The 15,441-nt window shown below is 40.0% G+C and overlaps 1 protein-coding gene and 1 non-coding gene across 8 annotated transcripts in view; both read left to right on the top strand.

The window, feature by feature from the left end:
* TNIK (TRAF2 and NCK interacting kinase) overlaps positions 1-15,441 on the top strand; it is a 393,297-nt gene that overhangs the window by 5,025 nt on the left and 372,831 nt on the right. The gene's annotated exons all lie outside the window — the stretch shown is intronic.
* LOC122676207 lies at positions 3,322-3,428 on the top strand. Its single transcript, XR_006335491.1, has one exon. It is a non-coding gene; the product is annotated as a U6 spliceosomal RNA (small nuclear RNA).

Raw genomic sequence — 15,441 nt, 5'->3', positions numbered from 1 at the left:
TTGGTATATTTCTAAACCAGTAGCAAGTATCAGCATCTTTCATTAATAACTTTTCTTTTTAAAAAATCTTTTTCTCCTCTTTATGGATTAAACATTATTCAAATAAAAACATATTTATTGTGCTTGTGCCTTTTCAAAATTTGTGTGGGGGTGGGGTGGGGGAGGGAGGCTGAGCCTGAAATAATACAGCACTAATCCAGTATCTAAAACCTTTCGGTCAGAGAAATCTTGACCATTGGTAATTCATTATCCCAGAGTATTTATTTACATTTGGTCTTAAAGGAGAATTTAGTAAAGTTGCATGAATTGGTAAGGTAACAGTATCTTAAAATGACAGTAGCATAGCAGTTTTTTAATTAGATACATGTATTGTTTTTTAGAGGTATTAAACAGGTGTTTTCTTTGGCATGACGTTGCCTCATAATAAAGTAGGGTGTATTGGTAGTTACCAGAACATCAGAGAAATATGTATAACTGTTTTCAGTGTCCATTATTAGCTGGAGTAATCTTTGTACAAAAACTGATGTAAGTCATGGCTTGCTGTTTGCCTAATTAGCGGGTTAGGAGATTATGAAACATTTTGTTGTTGAAAGAATACCCAACATTCTTCCTACATGGGTAGATCATATTTCCCCCCCTTATCTGTAGGGCTCTGAATCAGTCTCATAATTTTGAGTCTTGCCGGTTGGCCCTTTCTTCTTTCTGGCCTGCAATTAATTTTCTGTGCCTTTCTTGTTCTACACCATTCCTTCTTTGAGTGATAATGTTACTAAGACTCACCCAGTTTTGAGCTACTGTGATCGAATCATGGCGTCTATGTCCAGCTGGACAAAATCATGCTGAGTCTCTGTGTCTCATAGAATTTGGGATGTCCTGTGTCTGAAAGATGCTTTCCAATCGGTTTTTCCATTTCTGTGGGGAAAGTAGCTCTATGCGAACAGAGCCTGAACTAACAGTGTGCTGAGAATTCCAAGAAAATCTGGGTGATATTTTTGAATGAGATGTTATTCTGCACATATAAATATAAGGTTCCTAGTGGAGAGAGAGGGAGGACTTAAATAGAAAATGTTGGATGAATTCCGCTTATAATTTCTTCCCTTCTGGTTGGAAGCTTATTTCCCTATAGAGAAAGATGATTCTCTAACCACTTTTTTTTTTTTTTTTTTGCATACCCAAGGCTGTCTCCACTTGTCTCAAGGGGGTGCCTGGAAATTCTCAAAACATGTTTTATTTTACCCCAACCTTAAAAATCTTTCCTTAATATCTATTGCCTGGGTCCCCTTGTCTCCAGTACTCCTGCCTCAGTTACTCTCTCTTGGGCAGCACTCTTTTCTGTCTACCACCAGCCCTCTCCTGGCTAGTCTCCCTTGTACACTGTAGCCATGTTAGTCGGCCTAAAATCACAGTTTCAGTCTGAGTATTTTTTATTCATGGCCTTCCCTGACTCTTCACAGTCTACAGACCAAAGACTAAACTCTTTACATCAAGACCAGTTAAAATTCAACTGGGCACGTCACCATGCCCTTCAGTTTAACAACCATTCCTTTTCACCTGCTACAGGGCATAGCTTCCCTCTCCCCATGGATGCTCTTTAGGGGGTTGCTGTTTGTTGTTTTGTCACCAAGTCATGTCTGACTCTTTGCAACCCTATGGGGTGTAGCACACTAGGCTTCCTTGCCCTGCACTATCTCCAGGAGCATGCTCAAACTCATATCCCCTGAGTCAATGATGCTTTCCAACCATCTCATCCTCTGTTGCCCCCTTTTCTTCCTGCCCTCAATTTCCCCCAGCTTTGGAGTCTTTTCCAATGAGTTGACTCTTTGCATAGGTGACCAAAGTATGAAACTTCAGCTTCAGCATCAGTTCTTTCAGTGAATATTCAGGGTTGATTTCCTTTAGGATTGACTGGTCTGATCTTGCTGTCCAGGGAACTCTCAAGAGTCTTCTCCAGCACTACAATTCAAAAGCATCAGTTCTTTGGCACTCAGCCATCTTTATGGGTCCAATTCTCATATCTGTACATGACTACTGGAAAAACTGTAACTCTTACTATACAGACCTTTATCAGCAAAGTGATGTCTCTGCTTATTAATACTCTGTCTAGGTCATAGCTTTGCTTCCAAGAAGCAAGCATCTTTTAATTTCATGGCTGCAGTCACTGCAGTGATTTTCAGTTCAGTTGCTCAGTCGTGTCTGACTCTTTGCGACCCCATGGACTGCAGCACGCCAGGCTTCCCCGTCCATCAACTCTGGAGCTTGCTCAAACTCATGTCCATCAAGTCAGAGATGCCATCCAACCATCTCATCCTTTGTCGTCACCTTCTCCTGCTTTCAATCTTTCCCAGAATCAGGGTCTTTTCCAATGAGTCAGTTCTTCGCATCAGGTGGCCAAAGTATTAGAGCTTTAGCTTCAGCATCAGTCCTTCCGAATTTTCAGGACTGATTTCCTTTAGGATGGACTTGTTGGATCTCCTTGCAATCCAAGGGACGCTCAAGAGTCTTCTCCAACACCACAGTTCAAAAGCATCAATTCTTTAGTGCTCAGCATTGTTTATAGTCCAACTCTCACAACCATACATAACTACTAGAAAAATCATATCTTTGACTAGATGGACCTTTGTTGGCAAAGTAATGTCTCTGCTTTTTAATATGCTGTCTAGGTTGGTCGTAGCTTTTCATCCAAAGAGCAAGCATCTTTTAATTTCATGGCTGCAGTCACCATCTGCAGTGATTTTGGAGCCCAAGAAAATAAAGTCTCTCACTGTCCCCGCTTTTCCCGTATCTGTTTGCCATGAAGTGATGGGACCAGATGCCATGATCTTAGTTTTCTAAATGCTGAATTTTAAGTCAACTTTTTCATTTTCCTCTTTCACCCTCATCAAGAGGCTCTCTAGTTCCTCTTTACTTTTTGCTATTAGGGTGGTGTCATCTGCATATCTGAGGTTATTGCTATTTTTCTAAGCAATTGCCTACTTTATTCTTTTTTTCTGTACCTGCTACCCCAACATCCAACATTCCAATGCAACCTTTTCCACAAAGTTTTCCCTGATTCTTTCAGATAGAAATTATCCCTCTGACTTGTAAATCTTCTTTGAACTGACCTTATACCTGTTTTTTTTTTTTTTTAGATCACTGCTTTCTATCTTGGATTTTATTTACTATTAGACAGCAAGTTTCATTAAGGCAGTGTGTACTTTTGATTTTCTTAGGAACCCCACTTGGATGACCTCTGGGCCTCCAACGTCTGGATAATGTAGGCTGTTAATGGAGCAAAGACTGCTAAATTGTTAAAAGCTTGTTTAATTAAAAAAGCGTTTCTTAGTGCTCACTTCGGCAGCACATATACTAAAATTGGAACGATACAGAGAAGATTAGCATGGCCCTGGCGCAAGGATGACACGCAAATTCGGGAGGCGTTCCCTATTTAAAAACAAACAAAAAAAGCGTTTCTTAAAAAGGGGTTTTCTTGGAGATCCAGTGGTTAAGACTCCATGCTGCCACTCAGGGGCTGGGGTTTGATCCCTGGTCTGGGGAACTAAGATCCCACATGCCGTGTGGCTTGGCCAAAAAATAAATATTAAAAGAAAAGGTTTTCAGTGTTCTCATTTTAAAAGCATGTGATCATTGCAGAAAACTTGGAAAATGGAAAAAAAACAAAAGTCATTCATGATTCCCAGTGATAACCACATGTATGTTTTAGTACATAGCCTAGTTTTTTCCTGTGTGTGCTCAGTTATGTTTGACTTTTTACAACTCCATGGACCGTAGCCCACTGGGCTCTGTCCATGGGATTTTCCAGGCAAGAATACTGGAGTGGGTTGCCATTTCCTCCTTCAGGGAATCTTCCCAACCCAGGGATCAAACCTGTGTCTCCTGCATTGGCAGGCAGATTCTTTACCACTCAGCGCCACCCAGAAAGCCCCAGTTTTTCCCTATGCATAGCTAAATAGGTAGTTTTTAAAAATTAAGATCATATTGTATATATTACCTGCAACTTTTAAAAAATAATCAGCCTTTTTGCACACTATTAATTTTTTTCTATACCATTATTTTAAAAATTATGTTGAATTTAAAACTTACGTAAAAGTTTATGTAAAACCTTATGTATGGAATGTGCATATATTGCTTGTGGGAATGTAAAATGGTGCAACTCCTTTGGAAAATGGATTGGCAGTTCCTCAAAATGTTAAATAGAGTGTTAGCATGTGGCCCTGCTATACTCCTAGGTATATACCAAAGAGAACTGAAAACATATATCCACACAAAAACTTGTTTTTAGTAGCATTATTCATAGTAGTCAAAGAATTGAAACAACATAAACATCCATTAATTGATGAATAAATAAATGAAATGCATTATATCCATAAGATGGCATTATTTGGTAATGAAAGGAAGTGTTGATTCAGGCTGTAACATGGATGAACATTATGCTAAGTGAAAGAAACCAGACACAAAAGGCTACATGTTATATGATTCCATTTATATGAGATGTCCAGTACAGACAAATCCATAGATACAGAAAGTAGATTAGTAGTTGCTGAAGCTGGAGGAGAGGGAGAGTGGGAAGTGACGGCTAATGTCCTAATATTAAATATTAGATAGTGGTGATGTTTGCTCAACTCTGCACATATTCTAAAAACCACTTGTATACTTCAAAAGGGTGAATTTATGGAGTATGAATTAAATCTAAGTAAGATTGTTATTTAAAAATTAGGCAGATAGTACAGTGAGCCCCCACTCATTGTCATCCACATATATCCAATCTTATTTAATCTTCATCCTATCCACTTCCTCCCCCATCTTATTTTGAAGCATCATACCCTTTTATTTGTAAATATTTCATTATGCATTTCCAGAAGATAAATACTCTTAAAATGCATAACTGCAATACTGTTATCATGTCTAAAAAATTAGAATGTAATTTTTAATTTCTTCAAATATTCAGTGAGTGTTCAAACTTCTAATCATGTTTTAAGAACTACTTAGCATTTTACTGTGAGGATACATCATAAAATATTTAATCAATTACTATTGATGAAACTTTTGGTTATTTTAAACTTTTCAGCTTTTGTAAGTAGTACTTTGAAAATCAAACATCCAAATTTCTGTCCTTGTACACATTATTATTATTTTTTTTCTTTTTTCTCATACACATTATTTTAATACATTATGCGTTAGAGTTATTTATCCTTATATTAATATGTAAGTATTTCTAGACATCTCTGTTTCCTTAGAATAACTTCTTAGAAGTGCAATTTACAGTGAAAGTTACAAATGATCTTTAAGGCTCCTGATGTTGTCAAATTATCCCCCAATTTCCTGTGAGGTAAGTGTACAAATGAACAGATGAGGCTTGGAAAAAATCAGTTCATTTTTCAGAGGTCATAAAGCCTCTAAATGGCCAAGCTTACAACTGATCTGCCCCAAAGCCAAAGCCCATATTAACTTATGTGGCCAGCATTTGACTCGTGGGCCTTGTCATGACATTAGATTTATCTGATGTGTTATCTCCTTGGGTTCACAGATTATCCAGAAGCCTTTCGTTTCAGGCACACGATCTCTTTGATGAGCATAGTTGTGTTTGCAGTGCTATTTCCAAAATATTTCTTCCTTGTGATTTTCTTTTTTTTAAAGTAACCAAGGTTGGCTTAGAATAAATGTTCCTTTTCTTGTCTAAAAAGCATCAAGTACAAGCCACTTGGGGGTTAGTAGTGATTTTCTTTTACATTGTGTGTAAGGTATGTTTACATTTAATTTGCCATTTTCTTTGGAGAGATATCTGCCACTTGTCTGGAAGGCATATGGAATCAGATTCAAAGGTTTCCATTTTTGAAAGCAGTGAAGACCACGGAGTTTGCAATTATTACAGAAGATGGCAAGATGGGAAGACATGTTAGAACAGGAGCCATTCTCAAGCTTTTATCTACCAGATAATTATTAAAATCAACATCTGGACTTAAACATTTTTTTACATGGATAAAGATATTTTAAGATTACAGTGGAGAAAATGGAAGATGGAACTGGCAGCCAAAAGTGTAGAGTCCTGTGTTTCACCCACCGTGTACTCTCCACCTGGTTTATAAGAAACTATTAAAACCAACATAACCTTGTGGTTCTCAGTCTTATGGAAGCCAACAGTCTCTCTTTACTAGATTTTATAACTTAATCCTCCATTTAAAATGCCTATAAATTATTTATACCTAGGGTAAAAATCTGAGCTTCACATGCACATGGTTTCATCATTTCTGCTTATAGGTATTTTTTTTTTTTTTTTTTTAGCAGCCTGTAATCAAATTATAGCAGTGTGGTGGGTGGAATAGATTGTAAGCAGTAATTGCTAACTGTATTTAAATAATAATATTTAGCATTTATAGAGCACTTTATATCTTCAAAGTACTTGCAAACATTATCTAATTAAGTACCCTCTCTGATTATAATACGGATATAAATGTACTTAAATCCAGAACAGGGTCATGAGAAAAGTATGCATTTAAAGTTAATGCTTGCTAGGCTTTGAAAACCTATATGATAATTGGTGAGTTAGATTGGGGTTCCGTTGAATTGTTTTTGTGCATCTGTTTGTTCAGCCTCATAGCAAAGTCAGATAATATCAGTACTTTATCAGTGTTTCTGCTTGATATCTGACCATTAAGGACTGTGTTGATCATCGCGCTGGTCCTTACAGACCGTAAAACATTCACTATATAAATAAGCTTTAAAATGGGCTCTTTCACTACATTTCATGCCCTGGTCTCAGATGAAATTCTCATTAGTAAGTGCAATGAAGTGGGGTAGTGTGAGGGAGAATGGCTATGCATTGTGGTTTAGTAATTTCCATCTGAGAAAAAAATGCATTAAACTGCACGGTAGGATACATCATAAAGAAACGCACTGGAGAAATGAAACATCTTGAATCTCACCACAGTAATGACTTCTTGCTGTTTTGGGCACGCGTCTGTGTATTGTCCCCTTGCATGTGTGTCTTGCGTTGGCAACTTTGAGTGTTTGGAGCAGGGACCAGTGTGGCTTATCCAGTAGATGCTAGAGAATTCTGCAGCTGGTGGAGTCTCAGTAAATGCTCCCCTGTGCATTGTGATTTTCCAAGAGCTGGTTGATAGGTTAATTGTCTAATCAGTGGTTCTCAAAGTGAGATCCTCGTTTCAACAGCTTCAGGATCATCTCAGGTCCTGCCTCTCTGACCTACTCTGGAGGTGGGAACTGGAAACTCTGGGGCGGGGTGGGGCAGGGGTGGGAGTGGGTGGTGGATAAGAAGCCCTTCAGGTAATTCTGATGCAAAGTTACCACTGGCCTAACTGTTTTGAAGACAGTTTCCTTCTTTTTTCATGTTGGCTCTTTCACTCATTTAATATTGATATTTATTGAGCATCCACTGTTTACTGTGTGGAGGATATGGTGATGAAGATGCAACAGAATGCTGTCCTCATTCATCCTATCCCCTAATGAATGGGAGAAGTATACGTTAAATCATAAAATGACTCACTAAAAGCAAGTCGCTTTGGAAGAACACAGAATATATCCACAGAAATTTGAGTTTGCCTGAAAATGTTGCAGAGTAGGAAATAGTGATTTACATAAGGTAACTGCAACTTTTTTTTAAGGCTTATGACTTCGAATTGTGGAAAGCACATACTTTTAGGAATATGAACTTTAAACCTTAACACTAATTGAATAAAAAAACCCTTCACACTAATACTGTTTTATATTTGTATGAAGTGTTTGTTAGCAAGGGGATACTTAAAATAGTATAAAGTATCAACTGATGCCATTTCAACTGATAATCTTGGAGAGTTTTTTGAATTGTCATTTATTGTTGTTAGCAAGTATGTTCATGGGGCAGAAAAAGTCCCTTCTACCACCCATGATAAAAAAGATGCATCCTTTTGGCGTTCATTCCTTGTTTTTCCCTATAGATCTGTAGGGATTCAGTTTATGGCCCCAGAAGGTGCTGACATTTGCCTAGAAGCTGGGGAAAAAAAAAAAAAAAGGAATTGTATTCATAGTCTCTTTCAGTCCGTCTTTTGTTTGCAGTCTGAAATCTTTGGGTTGTTTATATTTTGAGACTTGGAAAGTGGAATGGATGTTTGGAATCTAGACAGGTTAGAGTTTCCTTATCGAGAAATCCCATAGACATTCCTTGTAACATCTCTTACCTAGCCACAAAGATGCCCTATGGTGTTATTTAATCTACAGTTCTTAGATAACACAGTTTATATTGCATGTCTTTTTATTTGGGGGAAGGTTGATGACGATTATGGTACACAACTCAGTAGTGAGCATGTATCAAAATTTTATTTCATACTCACTGTTGGGGAAGATGCTTTTGAAAAACTGACTTCAAAGACCCCTCTTGGAAGACTTATTTTAAAGGAAAAAGAGATGATTAGATAATAATTGGTAGACTGGATATTAAAAATATCTGGATGAAGGTGACTGAGTTTTCTGCAATATTGACAGTTAAGGGGGCATACTCAACTGTCTCAGAAGGGGTTTTAATATTATTAAAATATTGGGGAATTGTGTAGCATTTAGATCAGAAATGTTAATTGCTCTTTGGATGGGAGAGTGAATTAATTGCATTATTCAAGAGGTTCTGTTTGGGATCAAGTTTGGGACAGCGCTGTTTCTAGTACTGGTGGTATCTCAGGCTCTGAAGTAACTATGAATTTGAAATGGCTTTTTTGCAGCCATTTGCATGATTGAAAGGGCCCTTTGAGTTTGGGAGTGCTGTGGTTTTCTATTGGAACTCCTAAGACTCTCTTTGAGGCCAGAGATTGGATAGTCTTAAGTTTCCTAAGGTCAAAGTCAAGTGTTTGCTGTTCTGAAAAGGCCACTCCCTCTTCTTTCTTCTTTCAACTGGTGGCTCTAGCACCAGTGAGAGAATACAATTTTCTTTCCATGCGAACACATAAATAAAAGCACTGCTGAGCTCTCCTGCAGTTTTATATCCAGATGCTGTTCTGGGAAGAGACACTGCATGCACTCTTTGGTTTGAACAATATGTATGTATGTTCTCTCTGTGAGTATTTTAAAGATGTAACTCGTGCTGGTATTGTAGTCATCATTTCTTGAATATAAACAGTTTTTATTTTTGGAGAAGAACAGATGTAAAAGTGTGAAATACAGAAGTCTACACATTTTGGCAGGGGTAAAGAGAGGAGGGATAGGGTTGCTTTAAAATCATGGTAACCCAGTCTTAGTTACTCCTTTGTTTTCCTTAAGTGACTGAAAAGTAGCAGGGGAAATCTCCTGGAACCTGACCAGCTGGGTACCTAAACCTCCACTTGGCTGATTGCACCAGGAAGAGTGCTAGTTGGTAATGAGCATGGGTCCTACTAGGTTTTCATCTCTAGGAACAAAAAAGGTCAAGAACCCGCCTCACAATGCAGGAAACATAAGAGGCGTGGGTTCAATCCCTGGGTCGGAAAGATCCCCTGGAGGAGGGCATGGCAATCCAGTCCTGTATTCTTGCCTGGAGAATCCCATGGACAGAGGAGCCTGGCGGGCTACAGTCCATAAGTTCACAAAGAGTCATGACTGGAGTGAATTTATCATGCACGCCAAAGGAGGAAAGCTGTAGGTGCAGAGAGGCGATTGTAGACATTCAGTGAAATTTATATGACACTTAAAGTAATACTAGAGAGACACAGATCCATACCCCAGACAGGGGAGTTATCTTCTAGATTGGAAATGCGTTTGTGGAAAGGGTCTGGGAGCTTGTGTCCCTCTGTAATCTCTGAACCAGAGCTCTTGCCAGTCCTCTGGGTGCCCACCCCCTCTTTGAATTTGTGAGTCTGTTTGTAAAAGGTACCTGGTGTTCTCAAAGCAGCAGGCCCTTTCCTGTGACTATTCTGTGTCCCCTTGAGGCCAGGTCTGTTTCTTTTCTTTTCTGGAAGCAGAGTCTCCTCTTTGTAGCTCATCACCTGATATAGTACATTGCATCGGATTTAAAGAAATAGTCCCTGACCTTCTTTTGTGTTCCTGGCTGTGGTTGCTGCCTTCTGCAAGTTTCTGCTGGTTTGTTGGGTTCACAGTTAAGATTTTGTCCTCCCAGAACACATTCTTATTTGTCATGGTTCTTTGATAACTCTCCTTTGACAAATATTTTGGTCAAATGTTCTGTGATTAGGTCTATATGGGTTTTTTGATATTGAGTGTTGATACTAAATGATTTCAGGCATGTTTCAAATGAACATCTTTGATCATTTCTTTTCTAAATTCTCATGAATTTTGGAATGCAAATGAATTATAAGGCTGCAGGAACTCCCCAGTTCACAGACATGATAGTTCCAATCTTATTCAGGCCGTGTTTCATGCCGTAATAAATGTGAGTCTGGATTTTAGACTATACTTAAGAATGTAGAAAAACTGGAATGCTTGTACGTTGCTGGTGGGAATGTAAAATGTTAAGTCATGTGGAAAACAGTTTGGCTGTTTGTGAAAAAGTTAAACATAAATTTATTATATGACCTAGCAATTCCATTTCTGAATAGCCACCCAAGAGAAAGGAAAACATCTGTCCAGGCAAAAACTTGTATATAGCAGCATTATTCATAATAGCCCAAAGTAGAAATAACCCAAAGGTCTAGCAACTGATGAATAGGTAGACAAAACGTGGTGGAAGATGATGGAATACTTTGGGGCAGTAAGAAGGAATGAAATACTGCTTCATGCCACGACATGGATGCCAAACGCAAAGGACTGCATGCTGTATAATTTCATTTATATGAAATGCCCAGAAAAGGTGAACCTGGAGAGACAGAAAGTAGATTACTGGTTGGTTAGCTCTGGAGAAGAAAGCAGAGAGTAACTGCAAATGGGTGTGCGGGATCTTTTTGAAGAGATAATTCTAAAATTGGATGGTGGTAACATAAGTGAATTATACCTCAATAAACTGTTAAAATGTAATATGCCCAAGACATTACTTCATAGTTGGACCAGCTCCATACACCATGAAGGCAAATTCCCCAGTAAGGTTACTCTGGTATTTCTAGTAATGCCTTCTCTTCAACACCTTGAGGGATGGGGACTCTGGTCTTATCTTCTATTTTCTGTTTACCTTCATGTCATTCCTTATTCTGAAAAGCTTTTAGAACTTTATAATTGTTATAGTAATTTCCTTCAAGATAAGGTCGATATAACTTATCTCTCCTTCCAAAGAATGGAGGACTTTGGAGCCAGGACTAAGGTAACTACTGTAATTCCCCTTATCCACTGGGGGATGCATTCCAAGACTCCCCTGTTAATGCTTGAAACAGTAGTAGTACTACCCTTTTTCCTATACATACCTACCTATGACAAAGTTTAATTTATAAATTAGGCAAATAAGGATTAACTATAATAAATCATAAAAGATAGAAAAATTACAACAATATATTATAGTAAAGGTTATGTGAATGTGGTCTCTCTCTCTCTCAAAACATCTTGTACAAATTTATTGCCTTTTCTATCATAATGAAGGATTCATCATGCACTGTGGCCATAACTTTTGCAGTCTGAGGTGCAACAGCAAAACCTGAATTTCTTTTTCCTTCTTCACAATTTCAGAGATAGAAGATTTGTTCTTACTATAGATTGTAGTAACCTCTGCACACAAGAGGTTTTTTTCTTTCCTTATTAAGTTGAGGACTTTCATCTTCTCACTTAAAGGAAGCACTTTATGGCTTCTCTTTAGCACATGTGAAAGACCAGCATGACTAGTCTTGCCTTGTGGGGCCATTCTTAAATAGAAGGGTTACTTGAACACAAACACAGCGATAATGTGACAGTTGATTTGATAAAGAGGTGGCGACTAAGTGACTAAGGGACAGGATAACACTGGACAGGGAATGATTCAGGCCTCGGCAGGATGAAGCAGGATGGCGAGATTTCATCATGCTACTCAGAAGGGCGCTGGATTTAAAACTTAGAAATTGTTTATTTCTGGAATGTTCCACTTAATATTTTCAGACTATGGGTAACTGAAATCACAGAAATGGAAACTGTGGAGAAGGGGGGACGACTATATTCCTTGTCTGAAACCATTCCTTACTGAACTTCTTTCAAAATATTTTAGGCTGGGGCTCACCCTGCGCTGTCCCCTCTGCCTAACTGTCCCTATTGTTGACAGATAATTTGTCTCCCTACTCCTTCCCCAAAGGAGACTTTAATCTCTACAACAGTAGGACCTAGGTTTTGTTTTTCCTCATATCTAATTGTTAATGAGATGGATGAATTCTCATGATTTACAGTATATAACCAAACTCTTTAATTTAGCAAGGGCTTCTATGATTTATTTAAACATTTCCCACTTCTTTACGATATCAGCAGTCACCACCCCACTCCCTCTCGAGACACTCACCCAGTGTTTTTCACGTTGTAATGCATGGTGGAGTGAGTTAAATGGGTTGCAATCAGCTTTGGGAAAAAGATGTATTAGAATGTTGTAGAAAAATATTGCTGTGTGCATACCGTATTGTGTATGAGTGTGTGAGCAGAATGTATTTCTTTAAAGGTACGAGCACTAGAAGTGTGAAGTTTGCTGCTCCAGCGCAGTCCATAGGACTGTGTAAGATTGATTAGAGGGATTTTCATTTGTGGGTTCTCGTTCATTAGTTAAACCAGGGTCCCACTGATCTGTACTCATATGCCCTCCCATAATTCTGATGCAGGTGTTCTGCATGCTGAGAAACTATAACAAATCACAGTTGCTAGTTGCTAGCCGACTTAGGCCTCTTGTTCATTTATGAAATGCCTGCTAGGTGATCGGAGCAATGCTATGGCCCTGGACGCAGTGGTGAACGCAAGAGCTACGGTCCAGCCCAAAGACTGAATAGCGCAGGCTGTGGGTTTTTCTGCTTGGGAATCCCAACCCCCATCTTTGCTCCACCAACTCTGTGATTGACAGCTGTTCATCTTTCACATTTTAACTTGGATGAGTTAAACACGTGCTCTGCTACTCTTTGTAGAGTTCGATGACATTGGTGTCTGTGTAGAGATTTGAAGAAGATGAGATGCTGAAAGGAGCTCTGATCAGTTGAGGAAAGGGATCCTGAGAGCAGAGGAGCTGAGCTCTGGGGGTGACAGTGGGGGGCTGAAAGGGTTAATTGTCACTGAGGAATGAGTTGCTGAAAATGACAGGAGCCACCACAGCTATGAGAGAAGCCACTGGGAAATGTGGGGAAGGGAAGGAGCTCGAGGACTTCCCAGAAATAGCAGAACTGGGTAGGGGCTCAGAGCCGATTCTCACTGTGGTCATGCCTCAGGCTGGCATAGCCTTGATATCAAACAGAGACAGAGGAGATGTCATGGACACGTCATATTATGCATAGGAAAGCTGTAAGGGGCAGCCTGCAGGCCTCTGAAGTCTGATGTGCACCAGTGAGGTTGGGGAGTGTATGACCTCTGAGCAGCTGGAATACACGGTGGATAGTCACGGCACCGGTGGAAGCTGAGCAGAGGTTTAGCTTTTGGCAGCTGCTTGTGCCAGGTGCTGGGCCAGGGGCTCGCAGGCAGGTGGTGCAGGCTGGTGACTCAGGCTTTGGTCAGGGCAGAGATTTGGTCCTCAGCTTTGCTGCACCCGGAGGTGATGTAGTCAGGGTACCAAGTTCCAAGTGACACAAATGCATGGATACACCTGACGGCAATCTGCAACATAATTCGTATAATAATGATATCAGTTTTAATATCTACCACCCTTTGAGACCACTTGCCACGTGTGAGACACTGGGCTGATTATTATGAAAGTCTAGTCTTATTAATGCGGTTGCTTTTTGTGTTATATACTATATAATTATTCTAATTTTACAGATGTGGAAACTGAGGCATAGGTTACGAAACTTGTTGAAAATGATGGAGCCTTATTTCAAACTCAGGTTGGTCTGATTTTGAAGAAAGTTGATTAGTTGGCTTACATGTGGATGCCTTATAATGCCTATCACATATTTCAGTGATGGGTGTATTCTTAGAATTAGCCTGTGTGGATCCCACAACTTCACTGTGCACTGAATGGACAGGGGTGTTGTTTTATATTTAGTGTTTTTAGTCTGTTAGAGGAAAGATTGTGATACTGGCAAATGAAACCTTAAGAAAGTGCAGTGACTCCAAAGAAATTGTAAAACCCATGTCTCAGGAACCTGTGGGACTAATGTTGGCCTTATTTGAACCCACATAAGATCTTAGAAGGGCTTCTCTGGTAACTCAGACAGTAAAGAATCTGCTTACAATGAGGAGACCTGGGTTCGATTCCTGGGTTGGGAAGATCCCCTGGAGAAAGGAATGGCAACCCACTCCAATATTCTTGCCTGAAGAATCCCGTGGACAGAGGAACCTGGCGGACTACAGTCCAGGGGCTCACAAAGAGTCGGATGCAACTGAAGAGACTAATGCTTTCACTTTCAGGGTCTTGGAAAGGCTTCCCAGGTGGCGCTAGTGGTGAAAAACTTGCCTGCTAATGAAAGAGACATAAGAGACGTGAGTTTGATTCCTGGGCCAGGAAGATCCCCTGGAGGAGGGCGCAGCAACTCACTCCAGTATTCTTGCCTGTGGAGTCCCGCAGACAGGACTTTAGCCCTGGCAGGCTACAGTCCGTAGCATTGCAAAGAGTTGGACACTGAAGCGACTTTGCACAGGGTCTTATAAAGTTCAGTGGGAAGAAGCGGAAAGGAGTTCTGAGATGGTGAACTGGCCTTTAATTATTGCTTTTCTCTCTCCCCTCAGACTTTAAAGTGGTTCATTAACACAACGGACCATAAACCTCTTTATAAGCACAGGCCAGGTAAATGACACACGAGTGAGTTTTTATTGGTGACGAGTCACAGTGAAGGTCCCGCAGTTATATTCACCGTTTTGTTCCACGGATTCAAAAGGCGCTTCCTGTGCGGCAGCTTCGCCAGTGACTAGCAGGGAGGCAGGGTGGAGGACGTTGTGTTACATCGTGGTACCGGAAAGCTCGCCCCTGGTTAGCATTATCCATCGCCTGGATTTCCTCAGCACCTGTCTTCTGTGGCACTTTGTGGGCACTCGGGTATCTGCAGGATGAAGTCATCTGAAAACCTTCTAAGTTGACTTTGGAGAAGTGTATGAAAGAGAAATATTCTCCCTCTAATCCAGGGGCATCAGATGAAGTGCCAGGGTTGCGTCTTGGTGTAGTCAGCAGATGATACGGGGATTTCCGTGACCTAAGAAGAGCTGGGAATGATGGGAGTTGCATCAGTCTTGGCAGTAGACTCACATTGGCCTCTTTGCTGTGGGAGGGAGTTCTGCCTGTGGCTGATCTGCTCTGGGACACAAGGACGGACTGAGCTATTCTTTATTAGCGAAGTAGCCTGAGTATCTCATGTGGCTGTTAAATCCCAGAGCATCCCAGAAACTGAGAGGTATTAGCCTAGAACTAGGTCTTGGGGGCACAGGAAAAAAGCTTTTTTCCTTTGTCTATGCTGACAT

Source organism: Cervus elaphus, chromosome 19 (genome assembly GCF_910594005.1).
Source record: "Cervus elaphus chromosome 19, mCerEla1.1, whole genome shotgun sequence".
NCBI lineage: Eukaryota > Metazoa > Chordata > Mammalia > Artiodactyla > Cervidae > Cervus > Cervus elaphus.
This window is presented reverse-complemented; position numbering and strand designations above follow the sequence as displayed.